General features: G+C 38.4%; 1 protein-coding gene across 3 annotated transcripts in view; it reads right to left on the bottom strand.

Annotated features, from left to right (window-relative positions):
- KCNB2 (potassium voltage-gated channel subfamily B member 2) overlaps positions 1–19920 on the bottom strand; it is a 189041-nt gene that overhangs the window by 36975 nt on the left and 132146 nt on the right. The window lies entirely within an intron of this gene.

Raw genomic sequence — 19920 nt, 5'->3', positions numbered from 1 at the left:
CCTTTTGTTATGGAAAACTCCATGCATATTCCTGGAGCTCTCCAAATGACAAATAAAAATCACCTAATCCCTAGCTGCATCACCTAGTCCCTAGCTGGTGTGCACAGAAACTCTCCATACTACAATTTCTACTATCACTATCTCCCTAGGTACTCATTACTGTGAACAGTCAATGATCAGGCTGTAACCTGGATAAGTTTAGTGAAAGGACACATCTGAAGCAGTTCAGAGTAAACACATAAATAATTTACTTTCCAGAGTTTTCCAATAGAAACAAGAGTCTGTACAGAAATCTTGTTTTACCTCTCTACCTCTGTTCTTTTAGGCTCTTTTTCTTGAAGTTTTAAAGTTCAGCCTCATATGCATGATCTGTTTGTTTTAGTCCCCTAGTACCTAATGCATGACATTTAATAAACTAATACCCTGCTAAAGCCTAAAAATGGTTCTCTTTTAAGGTACTGTTGAAGAAACATCAGACAGTTTGTCATCCTGTACCAGGAAAGAATGAGTAAGTGCTAAAAGTGGCTTCACATCCTTTCTATATATAGAAATCCTATTACAATTACCCTTAACTGTCCTTTGCCTTGCTGTAGTAGTTTCTTCTGTGTCCTCTGTACCTCCATAAGTAAATACAATAAGATGTCAGGGTTTGTTTGTGTGTATAAAAAGAAGAGGCAATCCTGATCCACTTTTAGTGTATAGCTAATTTCCAAGCAAATGTGTGGTAAATCCTCTTCTATCTTTCCCTTTGTTTCACAGTTTGTATGTGCAGTAACAGTTCTTGATGCTGTATCTATTTTCACATTTTGAGAACTAAACTGTTTCTCAGAGTATCTCCCATTGCCACATCTTGTGCTTGGAGTACAAAGTATTCAGAAAAGGAGTGTTCAGGCAGCATTAATAGCTTCAGGAAGCAAATCTGTGCAGAATTCATGGCCTGCATAAGGAATGAAGGTGGGTTTTAGTGAAAGACCTGTCACAGATGGATAATGATTATAATAATCACCAGTGCATCTAATCACGTTTTTAGCAGTTCTTTAAAGGCTTTTTTGTTGACAAAGTTTTTTACTCCCTTTGCTGTCAGTGCAGAGTCTGTTTCTTTCCTTCTGAAGATTAATGGTCAGTTAACTGCTCCTGGCTGAGCAAGGCTCATTAAAGGAATATTGTCTAATCATCTACAACACTGCCTGTCTCTCCTTATTCTAAGCATATCATTTTGCAGAAACAGGATCAGAGATTAATTGAGTCAATTAGCAGCTAGATTTGCAGACAGTTTGGGAGAACTAAGATTTCCCACTTACCGTATTGATTTGTGTGCAAAATGGCATCTAATTTTCCACACTTCTAGGACTGGCAGGCATCCAGTCTGTTATTTTTCTGTCCTAATGGCTAAGAACATGCCATGTGATCTTTGCCCATAAATTGCATTTCTTTAATCTTCCTTTTAAATGCAGTCATTCTATTTAGGTATTTGGGGCATTGTTTAATATATTTTTCAAAAAATCAAGAGATGTTGGTAAAATACAGGCCCAGCCAAGCTTAAATCTAAGACATTAGCTCTAAATCAGGAGTCACAGTGCTTACCTGACTGAAAATGGGCCAACTTCTGTACTAATTGATAACCTGTAGATTTATGGTGAATCACTGCTTTTCACAGAAGAGGACAAACTAACATTAAATTCCTCAGTATGCATATATAGCTTGAAAGTTTAGGCTGCTCTCTCTTCCCACATCTGAGCTTTGTCATTCCTTATCTCAAGGCAGAGCTCATGCAGTTGATGGATAGATTCTGGCCATTGATCAGGACCCCAGAGTGGTTTCAAGCATTCAGAAAAGCACTGCTGCCTTCTTCCTGGGTGTGCTTGAAAGTACATGAGAACAATTTCATAAAGCTAAATGCTGCTGCTTTACAGGTGAAAACTCTGGCAGAGTTTCTATTTAATCTTTTGTCTTCCATCCTAATTGTGCTGAAGTACTCCCCAATCATTAGCAGAAAAGACCCTTTATGTCTTTACAAGATGCAGAGAAAATCAATCATTTAATCTGTAGCTCTGTTTGTGAAAATAAATTATGAGGAGCTTTGACTTGCAAGAGTAAATAGGTTTGTGACTATCTCTGCTGAGGAAGAGCACCCCAGCCACACAGTAATCTCCTCTTGCACCAGCAGAAAGTGTGCACTTACTCATCACTCTCAGCATTTCTACAGGCTTGTTTGACCTAAAGTTTCAGGAAAAAACTCTTTAGATACAACTTTTCCTGTAAGCACTGGAATATTGTGAAGACCAGCTTTTATGTTAATAAGAAAAGGAGTGGACATTCATGTGTTTTTATGAATGACTGTCACACATTTATTTCTGTCTAAAATAGAAATTAGTAAGATGGAAGAGAAGGAAGGAGGAGAACAAACTTCAGTATCTGATTCAGATAGCATTTAAGTCATTGAGAAGTGGGTGACTCATTTGAATGGACTTTCACAGGAATGAAGGGACCTCATCCACAAAACTGAAACTCCTCCAAAGTCATAGAACATGATCACCAACTACACCTACTTAGTTCCTTATAGATAGCCCTCAGTTTGGAAGGTCAAGGAAGGCTTTTGGAAGCTCTGCAACTCCTTTAGTGTTTTTCAATAGAATAGGCTCTTTGTTACTCAGAAGACAATAGTAATTATTTGCTCCTCCTTCAATTACTCTTCCTTCAGCAAGGAATCAGATCCTCAGTGTCCAACATTTTCACATAGCAGTTTTTTCCTGTTCACATGTCTAAAATGAAATTGAGAGTTTTAATCTGCTTGTTTACTAAGGTTCCTTAACAGCCTTAGTATCCACCTCCTCAGTTTTCCATCAGCAAGTGCCACTGTTCAGCAGAGTGGAGAACAGAGATAATTGCGTGAAAGACAAAAACCACAAGTAATGCAAGATTGCACGAGCCAGCTCATAAGCTAGCGCTCTCTTCACTTCCAAACTGCAATTCAAAGCTCTGGGCCAGTTATGCACGTAAATTTTCATTCCTGGGGATTATTTAGTGAAGGTGGTGGGAAATGTGCTATTCTAAGAAACCACAGCTTTCATTTACTTAGTGGGTGCAACAGATTCTCAGCTACTTTGTGTAATCAGATTTGCTTCTTTAGCTAAATCATAGTATCCTGTTAACTTAAAAAAAAATACAGGAAACCTGGTTTCTAACCTGGCAGTTTTCTGCCTTTCCCTCATTGTTAGACCACATTTCCTGCTTGCTGTTTTCCTTCCAGGACTCTGATAGGAAAGCATCTTCTCTGCTGGTTTCTTGAAAGGAAATGTTTGACACTGACTCTTTTGTCTCTTGTTTTCCTCCTGTTATCAGCTGCCCTTTTGCTCCATGGCAAGTATTCTTGCAGGTGAGAAAGCACTGCTAGGGAAATGGGGAACTTTCAGTGGGATCAATGAATCTGAGTCTGGTGTGGCAGAAGTTCTGGTGAAAGCTGAGCCCACTGTTGCCATAGCACAGACTGCTGAGTAGCCAGATATTAAAAATTGCTATTAGCCCCTGTCTTTCTCAAAAGAGAATCAGCAATTTTATGAAGATGGTATCTGAAGTCTTTCATTGTACTGAAAAACAGCAAAAAAAGCAAGCCTTTCCAAATTTTGCCTCTTGCAATGGAATTAAGAGTCTTACACCTAGTATGCTCTGATGTTTGTGCTGCATTTTTCAGTACAATATTAATTTTTTTAACTCAGTGAAGCAGGCTATTTTAGCCAAGATTAAGGGTTCTAAGGATCATGAATACTAAATTCCATTTATATAATACCAGAGTCACAGCAGACATACAATATTACAGGCAAAGAAGAGAACATCCTGTAGGTAAAAGACCTCAGTGTATGAATAAAAGGTTCTAAATAAAGTGCAAACTCCTCTTTCAGTTTCTTTAAACTACTCACACCCTCCAAAGCTGTAGCAAAGACCAAAAACGTCAGGTCTGTAACTATCTCAGGAAGTGTTCTCTATTATTTCTAAGAGTGGGTATTAGTTGTCACTTACAGCACATGGCCAAAGCCAAAAAACCCTGCCTGACACTGGATTTAGGTAGATATTTGTCACTGAAGTGCTACATTACTTAAAAAAATCACAACTAAAGGAAGTACCTGGAGGGACCTAAACTCTTTTGCTACTTTCCTCTCCACTTCAATGCCTCTCCTCTGATATACAAACTCTAGGAAACAGAAAATATCTGTCCCTTGTGATCTCTTTGTTTAGGGGTCTCTTTTTAGAATCTGACAAAATGGTTTGGGGTGCTTATAATATCCCAAATTTGTAAACCAAACCAATGTCTTAGTAACACAATGGAATTAAAAATCCCACTGTACTTATTTGACCAGCTTTAAAGTATGCTGCTAAACACTCTGCAATGCAAATGAGAGGCAAATTAGCATATCTGACCACAGACAGTCACTCTCTGAAGAGCAGCGTGTTTAGATAGAAATGATTACCCAGTAATGAAATAGCAGCAGCAGTGATGAACCTATTTCCTCAGTTCTAATTACATAGGCTCCAAAGAGGTCTAAGCTGTGTTCCCTGAAAAGCTAATTATTCTACCAAGAACACTCTCTGCATTACAAATAAATTAATCCCCACAGGAATAACTGAGCTGAAGCAAATGTGACAATGTTTCTGCCATAGGGAAAAGTATTTGCTCCAGAATTTTTAACCATTCAAACACTGGAAAAGCTCCATTTGCCCCCTTGAAAATACATAAATTTTGGTAAACTGTTCAGATTTTGCAAGGTTCTTGATCTCTCAATTTGGTTTTTCATGGCAAGGACCTTTTTAATTCCTTCTACATTTTCCAGAAGACATTACTTCTGGTTTTCTATCTAGTTACTCCTTACCTTTAAATCACCTTAATAAATGCTTTAATATGGGGCTTTAATAAAAGGACTTTACAATAAAAAGGTCCTAAAACTGCAACAGAACTGAAGATATCTTCATATAACCTTAATGTTGTAATAAAAATTACTAAAATAAAATTGATCCCATATGTAACAGCCTATTGCCTAGAAGTAAAAGAAATGCTTATTGAGAGCTCAAAGGCTCCCTAAAATCAAAAGGTACAAAGGGGAAATTGGCACTTGAGTTGAAAGCCTGTGTTTAGAGACATACTGCATAACACTAAGCAAAGCTGTAAGACTGCTACTTTCCAAATGCTGCTATTTGAAAATAAGCAAACTAAGTTGTCTGCAGCTTTTCTTCCTGGGGTACTTTGTATCCTTTCTCCTCCTCATCTCTTCCTAAGATTAGCAGCAACACAGGTGGAAAGGGAGGGAAGGGTCAAAGCTTCTCAATATCTCAAATTTCCAACTCTTGCCCTCTTGTTAGGAAGAGGATGTATCCATGTATCCAAATGGAGAAGCCAACATATTCTAGCAGGGTCAGAGAGAATTGTTATGTTCAGTTCTTGCAGAACCTTGAGACCCTTTCCCCTTTCTAATTTCTGTTTCTTTTATTTCTCAGCTTTGTGCATGGAAGACATCCAGCAACTCTGGATTAAAGTATGAAATTCATAGATACTATATTCTTGTCTTTAAATGGCTGCTTTGTCTTAAGATAGGCTTAGGAAATTTCTTGAGATAAATACCCACCAACCCACCCTGCAGCTGAGAGCAAGGGAGTGAGCAAGGTGCTCTTTTGGCTTGTTAAAAAACCCAAAATATTTCCATGGAAAAGCAGAGGCATCTAAAGCAACACTGCTGCAAGAGTTACTCACTAAGAAGCTGCCAAAATATATTTTGACTGTGCAAGTTATAGTATGATCAGAATGGGAAATGGATTCAAATATTTAAGTTTCAACTGACAGATTGGGGAAGAGGGCTTATATTCATTGCACACGATTTTATAGTACCTAATTTTTGTACTTAGCATTGCAATGAGGATTGATAGAACTAATCCAAACCCTTCACTTAAAATGAAACAACATGAAAATGAGAGGACATATGATTTAGAAATTATGAAATTATGCATAAGATTAGAGCTTTAGGCCTAGGGTAACAAGCACAAGAAATATTTATTTATATTATTTAATTTAAATATAATGTATTTATATAGTTCTTTAAATATTAATTTATTTAAATATTTAATTATTTAATTTTAATTTTTATTTAATTTTCCTCTGATACAGAGTCCTTATGGATCTCTCTGAGATATTTGACATAAGAACAAATTGGAAGGAAAGAGTTTGTTGAGAGGTTAGGGCCTTTTCATGATACTGAAATGCTGAACCTAGTTTTTAGAACAGCAATTTGACTAACATAGAACTTGAAGTAAGATGAATGAGACTTCCACTTAGTTTTCTCTTTTAAAATCTGATCCCTATTTCTTAACTGAAAACCAGCAAAAAAAAAGGAAATCAGAAATGTAATTGTTTTTCAGTCCATTAGATAAAGAAATGTGTATGCCATTGACTAGGTAATAGCTTTCCCAGAACTAATGAATTCTCAAGATTCAGTCAGGTGGTGATGCAGCAGAGGATTACAGCAAGGAAAGGAAATATAAAATGTCATGTAGAAATCAAATATTTGAGCTGAAAGCAGAGGGAATTTTTTTAAAAATGAATATGCTAGATCTATAGCACATGCAGTCTCCTGTAAAAACAAACTTTCACTGCTTAGATTTAAGATTAAAATCACTTTACTTGAAACAGTAAAAACCCGTGAGGAAAAACATACTTGATATGCTCCAGGCTTAATCCAAAAAGCTGTTTAGTTAAATCCATGCAAGTTTTTGACAGACCTAAGTGCCTTGCCTATGATTATCAGTCCACCGGCAGCTTTCAAGCCTTCATCCCTTACTGACGGCTCTGACTATGGAAATGCCTGATACCTCCAAAAGAAACTACAGCACTGAAGGATGCCAGGTAAAGCAGGGTGCAGAGGCATGTTTTCCTCAGCATTGCTGCCAGCCACTGAAAATGTGTCAAGCTTGGTTGCTGTGCTTTACATTGTCCCCTGTGCAATGCAGAACCAGGTGAAGGTCACAGCCTTCATTTTTGAGGTATCTCCTCACTGAAACAAAAGGTTTTGTTTACAATGGTGCAGAACACAGCTGACAACACTTCTCATATGGAATGGAATAATATGCCTACAGCTCATCTTTACAGAGACAAGAACTGATATTTAACAAGAATATCAGACGCCTAAAACCTAAAATAGAAAGGTCATTTCTTTTACCTTGCCTTCTTACATAAGTATTAATGATGTTGCTCTGTTAATGTATATGAATTTTCAAAACCAGACACTCAAGTACTCACTTCTATGTCTGGGGAAAGGGTGGGAGAAAAAATTGCCTCTCAGTCATTAGATACAGTGCTTAAGCAAGATAATAAGGTACATGTCCAGTTCTGGGCTCCCCAGTACAAGAGAGACATGGAGCTCCCAGAGCTGGTCCAGCAGAGGGCTACAGAGATGATTAAGGGGCTGGAACATCTCTCTGATGGGGGCACCCTGAGACAGTTGGACTTGCTCAAACTTGAGAAGAGACAACTGAGAGGGTACCTCCTAAATGTACATAAATGTGTATAAATATCTGGAGGGAGAGTGTCAAAAGTCTCAAGCCAGGCTCTGCTTGGTGGTCCCAACCAGTAGGACATGAGGCAATGGGCAGAAACTGATGCAAAGGAAATTCCACCTCAATGTGAGAAAGAACTTTTTTACTGTGTGGGTGACCAGGCACTGAAACAGATTGCCCAAAGAAGTTGTGGAGTCTCCCTCACTGTAAATATTCAAGAACTGTTTGGATGCAATCCTGTTCAATGTACTTTCTAAGACAACTCTGCTTGAGCAGGGAGGTTGGACCTGATGAACCCACTGTGGTCCCTTCCAACCTGACTGATTCTGTGGTTCTGTAGCTGATTTCTGTTACAATGAAAAATACAGCCAGAAAACAGAGCAGGTTAAGATGAAAACTCTTGGAAGAAAATAACACACAAAGTTGTTGGGATAGAGAAGGAGAAGGACAAGGAGGGAAGAAAAGGGGGGGAAGAAAAGGACTGACAAAAGCATGCAAAATATCTTCCTTGTATTTCTCTGATTTCCTGCATTCTGCATTCATTAGCCCTTCTTTCAACAGACATAAGAAGCATTCAACTTTGTACAACACAGAATGGGAATGGGAGGAATAAAGAGAAGTGCCCTTGAACCATCCTAGATGCAGAAATCACCTATGCCTGTCTTTTGTTTTTCAGTATCAGTTACCAAGAACAAGTAAGCAATTTTTTGCTATCCTTGGTTGGGCAGTTCTATTAAAAATGGCTTCCTTTTGTAACACATAATCCACTTTCTAAAAGAAAGGGATGGATGGCTTTGAATAGTGAGCAATTCTATCTTAACCTTGAATTTGTTTTGTTACTAGGACGAGGCAGATTGCTAGTCTAACACTGCAAGCAAACATAAAATTGTTTGATAGAAACAAGTCCTTTCTTTTCCATGATATTTACAAGGGGAACAGGTTTATAGTTCAGGAGATAGTAGCTCTCTTCTGAGCTACTGGTGAAATTTCTCCCAAAATCCTATCCAACAGCATGCCCAGGAGTTGGTTCCTGCTCATCTGTGCTTTGGCCATCTTTGTGATGAGGGCAGGTAAGGTGATCTTTGGTTTCACCCAGTACAGACTTAGAAACTGATTCTAAAATTACTGATAATGACAGTGAATGCATGTAAGATTTATTGCAGATCATTAATTTGCTTATATTTCACTGTAGAAAGGTACTCAATGTTTTTTAGGACAGGATCAGTATCTCATTGCTTGGGAAGATCTGTGGCATTACACTGTGTTTCTGAAGCCTGGATAGATGAAATATAAAGTGATGGATATTTCCAAACAAGAATCTAAAATCTTAGCGCAACAGTTATTGAAGAGTGGATGAGGCAAGACAGAAAATTATGCTGATCAGTGAAGCAATGTCAGTGGAGGAGCTTGTGGTTCTTCAGAGGTTAAATCAGTCAAGTGACAGGGATCCTGTAAAATCTGTATTTCAAGTGCTTGCTTCCATCAAATTGTGATAAAAATCTGATTGGTGAAAGCTTACAGGATAGCTTTAATGAAAAACATATCTTCTGATTCTTAATTCTCAGATTTGAAATTCAAATTCAACAGTTTATAAGACAGAAAGTATTTTCTTGCCCATACTTCAATAAGTTTACATTATCCTGTCAGGATGGCCAAAATGAGAGTCTAGTTGAAGCACACATTGAATTCTGCCTAACTTCAACCAGGTCCAGCCAAACTTTTCAGTACAACACTTTCCAGAAAGTAGCAGCAGAACTCTGGATAAACAAATGCAGTAGAAATACTTCACAGGCATCACTTTTTACATATTAAGGTATTGGAAAAACATGGATAGCAGTTATGTGAGGAAAAAGAATAAACTACGGATTTGCTGGAAAATAATTCATTCTGATGTAAAAATCTCTTTTTTGCCCCCCTTGCAATTTTATCATGCACATACTTCCCACTGTAGTAGCTGGTTCTTTGATGAATGTCAGCAAAACTGAGCTGCCAGTAACCTTTCCTCAGGTAACTGAACTTATTTCAGAGCAGTGTTCATCTGGTCACATCTGCTCTTTGGCTTTTTTTTTGCAGAGGACTGGTAGGGCCAAAAAGCCATGGGAACACCTGGGAGCAGCTGCACCAGGTTGCCTGGTCATGTTTTCTCCCAGTGCAGCCTGCTCCGGGGGCTGTGCTGGCTCCAGCTCTGATCACTCCTGCTGAGTGTCCCCAGAAATTCTCCAAGCATCTCTGCTAACACCAGCTGCTGGGCAACTAGATAAATTCAGGCAGTCTGTCCTATTAACAGAGATTATGATTCATTTAAAAGCACAGAGGTGAAGAGCAATTAGTATTAGTGGTGTTATTAAAGTGAAATTCTTCTGGAGAGGAAATACTAGGAGAGAGAAAAATTTTTTCCTGATGTTTTTCAGTTACTGAGAATATTTCTAGACAAAAATAAGTGATTCACCCTAAGCATTTTTGTCACTTGTTATTTCAAGGGAATTATCATGGCTTGGCATTAGTTCTGAGGTATAATTCATAGTGTTTAAAATAATAAATACGTAAGATCCTCTTGGTAAACAGATCCATAGAAAGGGCAGGCAGATGGAGGTCTGCATGCTGTTTTGTTATACGTCCAGCATTACTTACATTTGGTAACTGCTGAAACCCTTAAGCTTTAAATCTCCTCTTTCTCTTATAAAATACTGTGAGATTAGGAGGTCTGCACTAATCAAGTGCCAACAATAAAAAAACCCAAACCCATTGTGGAGCAGCCAAGTCAAAGGTGAAGGTATTGGGGCCCAAATCCTCAATGATAGACCTTAAGTATATTTTTCTCTGCTTAATGTGATTTGTAAAATACAAAGGTAAAGGTGTTTTTCTGTGCCTGGTTATCTGTTGAGAATAATGCATTAGAACAATGAGCATAAAGAGAATAATGCATTAATTGCCAGGAATAAAAAGACCTTGTTGACTTGAATGCTTCAGAGTCTGAGATTCACACTCTGATTATCTCTGATGTATTTTGAAAACAAATATTTGTTTTCTTTTTTTTTTAAAGTTTCTCCATCTTAGATTTGGGGTACACTAAGTGCCCTGGTTGTAGGTGCACAAAGAAGCAGATAATAGCAGATGAATCTCTGAGTTGAAAAGACGTCTATTCTAAGTGGAATTTCAAGTTGGGGACATGTTCACGTTTTTTTAAAAATATCACAAAATATTTATCTAAACACTTCTGTGCCTAAATGCCTTCCCTGGTTTTCTTGTTTGCCAGGTAATACTGCAACAAGACATGTGAAATATCAATTAAATAAATACAAAAAATAGGGTTCCATTTATTGAAAGACTTGATTTCTGACATTTTCTAAGGGAATGTTATTTGGTATGTGGAAGATGCAATTTAAAATAATAAAAAATATACAAAGAGGTACATCTTTCCAAGCTGAAGAAAGTGTCCCTTTCATTCAAGATTAATAATTAAAGTTTTTTACTTTAATGATTTCAAACATGAAATTGAAAAGTCTACAGTTACTAAATAAAAAAAAAAGTATTCAAAATATCCAAATGATTGTATTGATGTAATATTTACAGTTCTAGCTTGCTTGGCTTAGTGTCAAATCTTTATCATCTTCTAGGAGATAAAAGAGAGTATTTCTTTGAGAAGTGCTAATGGCAGTTCATTCAAATCCTGTGACCGAAGGCCTTGAGCTGAATATGTGGCACATTTTACCCTTAAAAATATTACCCCCATATTAATTGAATTTCCCAAACATCCTTTAAGGAATATCACTATTATCTTACTTCTTGATTGAAGGCAAAGCCCCTGAGTGTTTAAAATGAGGCCAATTTTGCTGCATTAAGAATAATGATTATCAGTTATATTGAGGATAACACTATGCCACTTTATATTAGCTACTTGAGAAGGAAAAATAGAATTAACAAGGTCTATACTTCTCTGAGCCTATATCAGTATAATAAAATTTGATTAAAAATTAACTTTTTTTTTTGTTCAACTTATGAGCCAGAGGCTCTTTGGATGGCTGAAATTTGGAAGAAAAACTTTTAGTGTGATGTATGTGCATTGAATGAGATGTGTTGAAGCCAAGAATTCTGTAAGTGACTCAGTTGAGTAGCACGCTCCAACTGTGAATGAAGTTCAGGGTAGTTTATTGGCCTCTTGACTAGTAAACATGAGATGGATTCTGCCACATAGCAGGGCATAGCATTCAGAATGTTACAGAAGTCATCAAGGAAAAGAAGTACAGCACAGAATTGGTCATTGACTGAACATTCATTTCAGTTTTGGTTAAAGCATGAGCACATTTGCATGTTCTCATGATGCATTTATCAGAACAAACAATTAGAAATGGATTCTGAACTCCTCTCATGATTTCTCCTGTCCACCCCACACATCAAAATGTTTTTGGGCTGAAAGTCAGCTGTAAGCAACAGATGCAAAGTAAAAGCTAGTTTTCTTTATAATGTGAATATCTCCATCCCCACCATACTTATTTTAGCAGAATGCCAGAGGGCTAAGAGAAGATGGAGGTCAGTGCAGTGAGTTTTTATACCTATCATGGGTATTCTTGTTTTTTTTACATTGAAACAGTTTTCACGGGAAATTTTAAAAGCCAAGAGTCATCTGAAAAGCTGATGGTTTGAAGTCAGGAGTATCCATATAGTGTAGCATATTAGAACCTGAAAGTGGAAAAGCTTATTCTCAATCCCCCATAAAACACAGAGATTTTCAGAGGTACAAGCACTTTCATCTTGCCCTTGCAGTTAAGAGATCTTGTCAGTCCTGGAATTCAGAAGAGGAGGTTTTGTCTTGGCCATGAAACATACAGCACATGAACATTTGAAATACAGTTCAGAAAAAGATCTCAGTAGGATTGGATCTGAAACCCATTTACATTAATTCCTGATTCAGAAACACATCTGTAAGACTGATCTCTCATTTAAAACTAAGGATTTAGATGCAAGTATGTGATGAATATACCACATGAATGGTTACAGAAAACTTTCCAGAAAGGTCAGCTTTTTGGTCTATCAATCCCGAAACAGTTGCTTTGAGCAGCAGGAATTATCAAACATCTCCAGATATTCAATGTAAAGATGAAGCTTTTGATGCCAGTCAAATAAATGCAAGTGTCAGCTTTCAATGGCTTATAACCCTCACAACTGTAACAAGCAGCTTGGAAATGTGACAGAGCATGGTCACTGACCAAACACAGCCAGTGTCACTCAGGATGCCCTTCTGGACCCTGACTGGCCTCCAGCTATTGCTCCACACGGGCACAGGTCTTCCATTGCTCTAATGTCACATCTGCAAGACTCCTGCAGATACCCTGGATATCCCACCAGGGCATCTCAAATGATACTATCAGCATTGAGGCAACTGAATGCAGTTCTCTGTGAGAAAAGCATGAGAGCCAAAGAATCCAAAGCTGGTATCTCAGATCCATAATTATTTTAGAATTGTTATGAGAAGTTCACCAGTGATTTCAGGATGCTTCAGCTGGCAAGTATTCAACTGGAGTATGCAAAGTTATTTTTCACATGTCTGCAATTAATTAAGCACTGGAAGTATTCTGCTAAGTGTTCCCTCAGATGAGCATTTATAGAAAGGATAACATTTTGGTGCAGTTCTTTTACTAACAGGCTGCTTGGAAAACTGCAGTGTTTTGTGAAAATTTTGGACTGACTGCTTCAAAACCTTGACAATATGTTTAGTCTGCATAAATGAGGGAAAACATATTTTGTTTTGTTCAGCATGCTCTGAACTTTCACAGTTACATAATTATCTGCTCAGATGGTCCCACAGTCTTATTTTGACTGAAGGGAAATTGGAAGTGTTGATAAAATAAACCCAGGCTGGAAGCTTGGCAGCTCTGCCATTTGTTGGAGAGAAAAAGACCGAGGTTCAGGACTTTCTTTAGCATGTGATGTTTTTCACTGCAAACCATTCCCTGACATGGTGATAGTTAGCTGCTACAAGGACAAAAAAAATGGCTGGATTATACTTTTCTGGTCTTCTCCTGAATAAAGATATTATGAGAGTGTTGAGTTGAATATTGTGGGACAAGCTGAGATGCTGGCACTTCATACCACCCAGAATCTGAATCAAAGTACTTGATCTGATTTTGAAATGAAAGAATCCAGGATTTAGTTTCAAAACTTTCAGCTCTCAGGAAGCCTCATTTTTTTCCTTTGCAGTACCTTGTGTGTAAAACTAAGGTGTCAATGATTTCCTCTGCAAAGCATGTTGGTGATATCAATTCTATGGTATCACCACAGTTGTGATGAGTAAAAAGGGAAAGGTATGATTTGAGTCATAACAAGCTGGTAAAAATAAAATTGAATGAAAATTTTTAGATTATTTCTTGTCAAATATTTTACAAACTCAGTCCCTGACCAAAAAATGGATTTCAATGTGGGAAACTTTCTGCTGTGAATCTCTGAAAATTATTGTAATTCATTAGTTCTGCAAAAGCTCTTAAGGTGAAAGGAAAAAGGAAACTAAGAGCTTTTCCTTGCCAGCCCTTCGCCTCCATATCAGCCAAGAAAAAGATGGTCTGAAAGTGTAACTGTCCTGCACCTTTAATTATTTTCTGTGCTAGCAAAGAGTGAAATCTGCTTCTGGAGCTTCTGTTGTTAAAGCACCTTACATCTCTTGTTCCTAGGGCTAGATGTCATCATGGCACCCAAGGCAGCTGAGGTTTGCTTCATTAATTTTTCACATGGGCATCAACCTGCCATATTTTTCTGCTTATAATTGCATTGATTTGTTCTTGACAGACAATTTTTTCCCAGAAAAATCTGAACTGTCTCCTACTGCTGCAGCAATACTGAGGTAGGCTTTGGGCAGATCTAGAAGGGAATGCACACATTTTGTTTTCTCTTCCACACAACCAGTGGTGTGTCTGCTCACTATTCATGAATATGTGCAAAGCACAACTTGATACAGATTTCTTAATTTCTGGGACTGCTAAAGAAGGGCATTGCTTTTGGCTCCTTGCATCTTAAGTTTCACACAGTAAAACCTCTCTGCTTACCTCAGTTCTGGTGGTTTCATACATCCTTCCTTATCAGAGAGGCTGAACAAAACTGCCCAGGCCACGAGGCACTGTCAGCCTTGCCCATCCCTGCCCAGCCTCCCCAGGAGCCCCCTGCCCATGGGGGGAGCTCCCACTCTGCTCAGGGCACAGGATGCCAGTTCGGCCTACTGGGGCCCCCAGCTGCCATGGGCTCAGCTGAGCCAGCTCCCCTCAGCCCGGGCCCCACAGCCCAGCATGACCTTGTCCCAGTGCCTGGGAAGGTGCCCAGTGTCTGGGGCTGCCCTGTGCCTCCCTGCTCCTGCCTGGTGGGGCTTGTGATGAGCTGCCAGGCCCTGCCCTGCTGCGCTTGAGGTGCCCTGACAGGACCTTCTAAGCTATTATTAGTGGCTGAAACTAAGGCAGAAGGAATCCATATCTTCCCATGGTATTTATTTGGGAATGCCAAGTCCTGGAAATGGTTTAACATGCAATGGTCCCAGTGGAGAATCACTTCAATCATGGTACTGGAACACCAAGGCTACATACTGTTAATCCAGACTAGGCCAGGAAATGAATGTCACTTTCTCACAAAACCCGTTGAACATCCATGGTCTCAGAAGAGCACAAAAGCTCTGGTTAAAATTATGTAATGTTCTTATATAAAGAAATTAAAATTGAGGGGAATGGAGAATACTGGAGTTGGGGGTCCTCTGGATATGAATTGAACACAACTTTCCACAGGCTGGCAGCCAGGTGTACATATGGTATATCTCTTGATGGCTTTCTCTGGTATTGACTCTTCATAATTTTTGGATTTAGTTTGGGATGAGATTAGGTGTGTCCACCATGCATAGCCAGACCTACTGTATCTGCCTGGAGAAGACCCTGCCCATCAGGACTCACCAAGACACAGGCTGTGTCTTGGACTGCACAGGCTACCCCTTGGCATCCACCAACAGCCCTCCTACCTTTCTCTGGAGACTTCTTGTGCCTTCATACACCTGTGCATTTAATATTAACAGGAAGCTTTCCAGAATTCAAACTTTGATTATTTTCCAAGGAGCCAATCTAGAACCATCATGTGTCCTTTCTCATGATTGAAACAGTTACCTTGAAGACTGGAATGACAGAACATTTTTTATTTCCAAGAAGAGCTCTGTGCTGAGAGCACTGACAACTTCATTCTGCTTAGGATCTCCATTGGTCTACCCGTATTCCAGACAGAAAAGAGCAATAGGGCTATACTTTCTTGCAGACATTCAGTGCTAAAACAATCCTAAATCTGGTGAACAGGGATCCCTGGGAAATGTTTCTCTCTTCCAGTGCAGCCTGCGACCTGGCCTGAGTGACTTTTTCTTTACAGATATTCTGCAGGTCTTATAGGGGATGTTTTTGGATTAAAGAAACATCTTTAACTTACATTATTTTTCCTTAGATGGGCATTTAAGGGATAAAGGCTTTAAATTTCTCGTCTAGAAGCTTTTCTGTCAGTGGGACACAAATATCAGGGCTGCAGGAACACATCAGGACATGCTTTTGCAGGACACTTCTCACTCCTCAGAGCAGCATACAGTTAACTTTAAAAATACAATCTGTTTTCATACTGCATAATGCTCATGATTAAATGTGAATTTCTCATAGCTGTTAGAGCCTGGGGCAGTCACCAAGCCCCAGCTGATAAATGTTGCTTAAATGAAAAGACATTCTTTTGTTAGGCTCCTGGCAATTCAATAATGATGTGGACAAATCTCTGGCAGGGTAACCAGCAGACCCTGCAAACTTTCAAGGAGTCTCTTTTCAAATGTCACGATAACAATAGGTCAAATCCCTAATTTCTGAACCAGAATCACATGCCACAAGGATAAAGCTCATTTCCTTATAACTCCTACATGACACTGCAAAATTTCCTTTTTGGTTTTGGAAAATGTACCAGGAACATTTGGAAAATGTACCAAGAGCTGAAGTAAGAAATAGATATATAGGCCCTGATAAATGGCACGACTGATGAGCCATTTTATTTTGTGGTAACACCTCAAGGCCTCTGACAGGATGAGGTCCTGTGGTGGGAGGTGCAATGGGCATGCAGCAGTAAAACCCCATCTGCTCAAAGACTTTGCAGTCAGAAAAGCAATTTGCAGCACAAAGAACAATCTAATCCCTTTTGTATATCCTGATGAGTGAGGTGTAAGGAGTGCCTTTGGTAAGCATGAAAGGGGAATAACTTATTTCACTGCTGTGTAGGCTCCAGCATTATAATTATATTATAAATATCATGTCACGACACAGGATGTTATATAGTCAAGTTTGTTCATATATCCCATTGCTGGAGCAGGGAAAACTGTTCCTGATGAGTAAGTTAAATTTTCAGCAGTTTTAACTTTTAGCATTAATCATAATGATAATAAAGTTCATGCTAATAGATGCATTCTATAATTTAGGTATCTAAATATAGCAGTTTCCTGAGGCTCTGACAGTGTGAGGTATTAGCCTTTCCTGACTGGTGTACTGAATGGGGCTTTCTGCTGGGAGCAATGTGAATCATGGATTTAATGTATGTAAATTCTTTCATGTCGAATCTTTTCATGGGTTACAACCTGCCTGCTTAGACTCACAATCTGTATTTGATATGGCTGTGATAAGAAGTTCTGCAGTATTTTGTTATGGTGGCATACCACGAGGGGAAAGGGTTGTTACAGGGGAAAGGCAGAAGCTGTGTGCTCCCCTTCGTAATTCAAAATAAATGAAAATGAAAAACAAGTGCAATCTCTGAAGCACTATTATTTTAAATTTATGAATCATTAGCTTTCTAGTACAATAAGAAATAAACATAATTTAATAGGCAAAGCATAACAAAGGGAACTCTAAACATGTTTAAGTGATTAAACAGCAGAGATCAGCAGGTTTCAAAATGAGAAATTGTTTTAAATATATTTCATTAAATTATTAAGTGGATTGCTTCACTAATTAGCTTAAAATTTTTGTTCCCCAGAAATTATATCTCACTTTCCAAAGAAGATGTATTAAAAGAGAAAGTACATGCTTTCTCTGCCATGATGAAAATTGGGAAAGGATGCCCAAACCTCTGCCTTATGTAAAGGCTATTGCCCAACCAAAAGAAAAAAAGAACAAAGAGGTTTTTTGTTGCTGATACAATGTGCTGTTCTCAAAGAGGTGACAGGAATTTGTTTGCTGAACATACAGCATGTCTCTGGAAAACAATAATCCCCTTCACTTCTTAATCTTACTGAGAAAGTCTAGAGCTAAGAAGGAAGACCTAAATTTAACCAGACTCAAGAATTTAATCAATTTTGGGTAAATTTAGCTCTCCTTCCATGTAATCTGGTGGCAGGCTGGTGAGACAGCAATCTTGTGACAGGGTATGTACTACTGAAGTAATGAATTCGTGACCACAACCTGACCTCAGATTGCTTCAGCATGAGCAAATGGGCAACGCTCTCCCCTGGACGCTTGTTTCAGTACCACAGGAATGAATCCAACAAATCTCACCTCCAATCTGCTGTTCAGTGCTCCTAACCAAGGGTACCACACGGCACTTCAGTCCCACTGAAGGACAGAGATGCCACAGCTTAGAGGCACCTGAGAATTCCTCAGTATGTAGGGAACATTGACCGCTTCCAGGGTCCTGCAAGAAGCAAACTGAGGGGCATCAGCACACAGCCTCTTTCTCCTTTCTTACATGCAGCAGACAAAATTTCCATTCCAGTATATCCTCTTTTTTAGGGATGTGACCCAGCTTCATGGGATATTTATGGTAATAGTAACAGCAGGCATTAGCAGCATTTCCTGGATGCTCTCCAGATAATAAACAACGTATGGGATTCCTGTCAGCAGGCTTCCACTCCATAGCCAGGGGGAGTCAGCTGAGATGCCCAAAAAGCACAGCTTGGTCAAATGGTGGCCCTCCATGAAGCATTAGGACAGAGGACAGAGGAGCACAGCGAGAGCAAATGCTATGCTGGTGAACATATGGATAAACTCTAGAAAACTGTCCCTTAATTGCCGGGGAAGGACGGGCAATTAGTGCCAAGAATATGTTTATTACTGTGTGTGGGTACAAGAGTGCATCCCGGTATTCTGGCTGCTCTCCAGGACTCCCAGGGTCTCTGGGTAATTATAATAGACACAGAAGTGTGACCTAACTACAGGTCCCACAAATTATCCTCTTGCATATTTTGTTTAATATTTTCTTAATGATTTTTATATATACTGCATATACAGTTAAAGAAAGTATCTTTATCCTATAACAACATTTTACTATAGAAAGATCAGAGAAAGAAATAATTTAAAAATCACGATCAGGAACATTTATTTCTGTTATGATTTCTTTGCCCATATTTACCTAATGCCTATTTAACCTTTTAATTATTACCTTTCCTGGATCAGTCTGCTATGTATAAGTTTTGTTAGTTTCCTCGAAGTAAGAAATTTTAAACAATGAGCTTCAAAAATATTTTTAATTCTGAGCAGAAGTGGTTCAAATTGAAATGTTATTCTAAGGTGATCAAAAACCAAATGTAAAGCTGAGCTTTTGAAAATTATCAAATATGAAAAAAACATGAACTACTCAAAAACCTGATCTAGACCGGAGTTTTGTGTTATTAGATAAGTTATAGCTATTTCTATTTTTTACCACCAAAATAAAAAAAAAGTTAATTTAAAATTCTCCTTTCATTTCAAAAGTCTTCTTTTTTTGAGAAAGAGAGAAAATAAGAAATGGTACAAAGTTTTTTCTTCCATTTTTCCTACAAATTTACCAAAAGTTAGAGGCCAGTTTAAGCAGAACTACATTAGCATGCAAAATCTTTTTGTATCATAACCCTTCCCCATAAAATATAGTGCTCTGTATACTTCTGAGTAATATAATATGAACTTTGCAGGACATAATAATGCTACATCAGTCAAAGCCTCAATTACAACATAGGAACTCAGTTTGATCTAAATTGTCTAATAACATAGCCAGTGGAATTTTGCCCAAGCTACACTGATCATAAGTTTCCTTTATAGTTCAAAACCAAACTGTTTCTTCTTCTTTTGTCACTGATGGGCTAAAGTGCTTGAAAAATAGAATAGAAATTAGTCTCTGAAGGACTTCTGTGATGGGACTTGACAAATATAACTGTGGAATGAAGTCAAGATCTAGTGCAAGATCTATAAATGTAATAGATTTCTAATTTCACATTAAAATTTGTCCATTCACAGATAAGGGCTAGCATACCTTCAGAAACAGGGAGGTTTTGTCTACAGGCACAAAATGTGTGGGAAGGAAGTGCCTGACAGAACATGTTCTAGGTAAATAAGGCAAGGGGGAGAAAGTAGGAGATTTGGGACAATGACTGCCTAAGTC

Source organism: Zonotrichia leucophrys, chromosome 2 (assembly GCF_028769735.1).
Source record: "Zonotrichia leucophrys gambelii isolate GWCS_2022_RI chromosome 2, RI_Zleu_2.0, whole genome shotgun sequence".
NCBI lineage: Eukaryota > Metazoa > Chordata > Aves > Passeriformes > Passerellidae > Zonotrichia > Zonotrichia leucophrys.
Note: the sequence above shows the minus strand (reverse complement) of the source record. Positions and strands in the feature narration are given on the sequence as shown.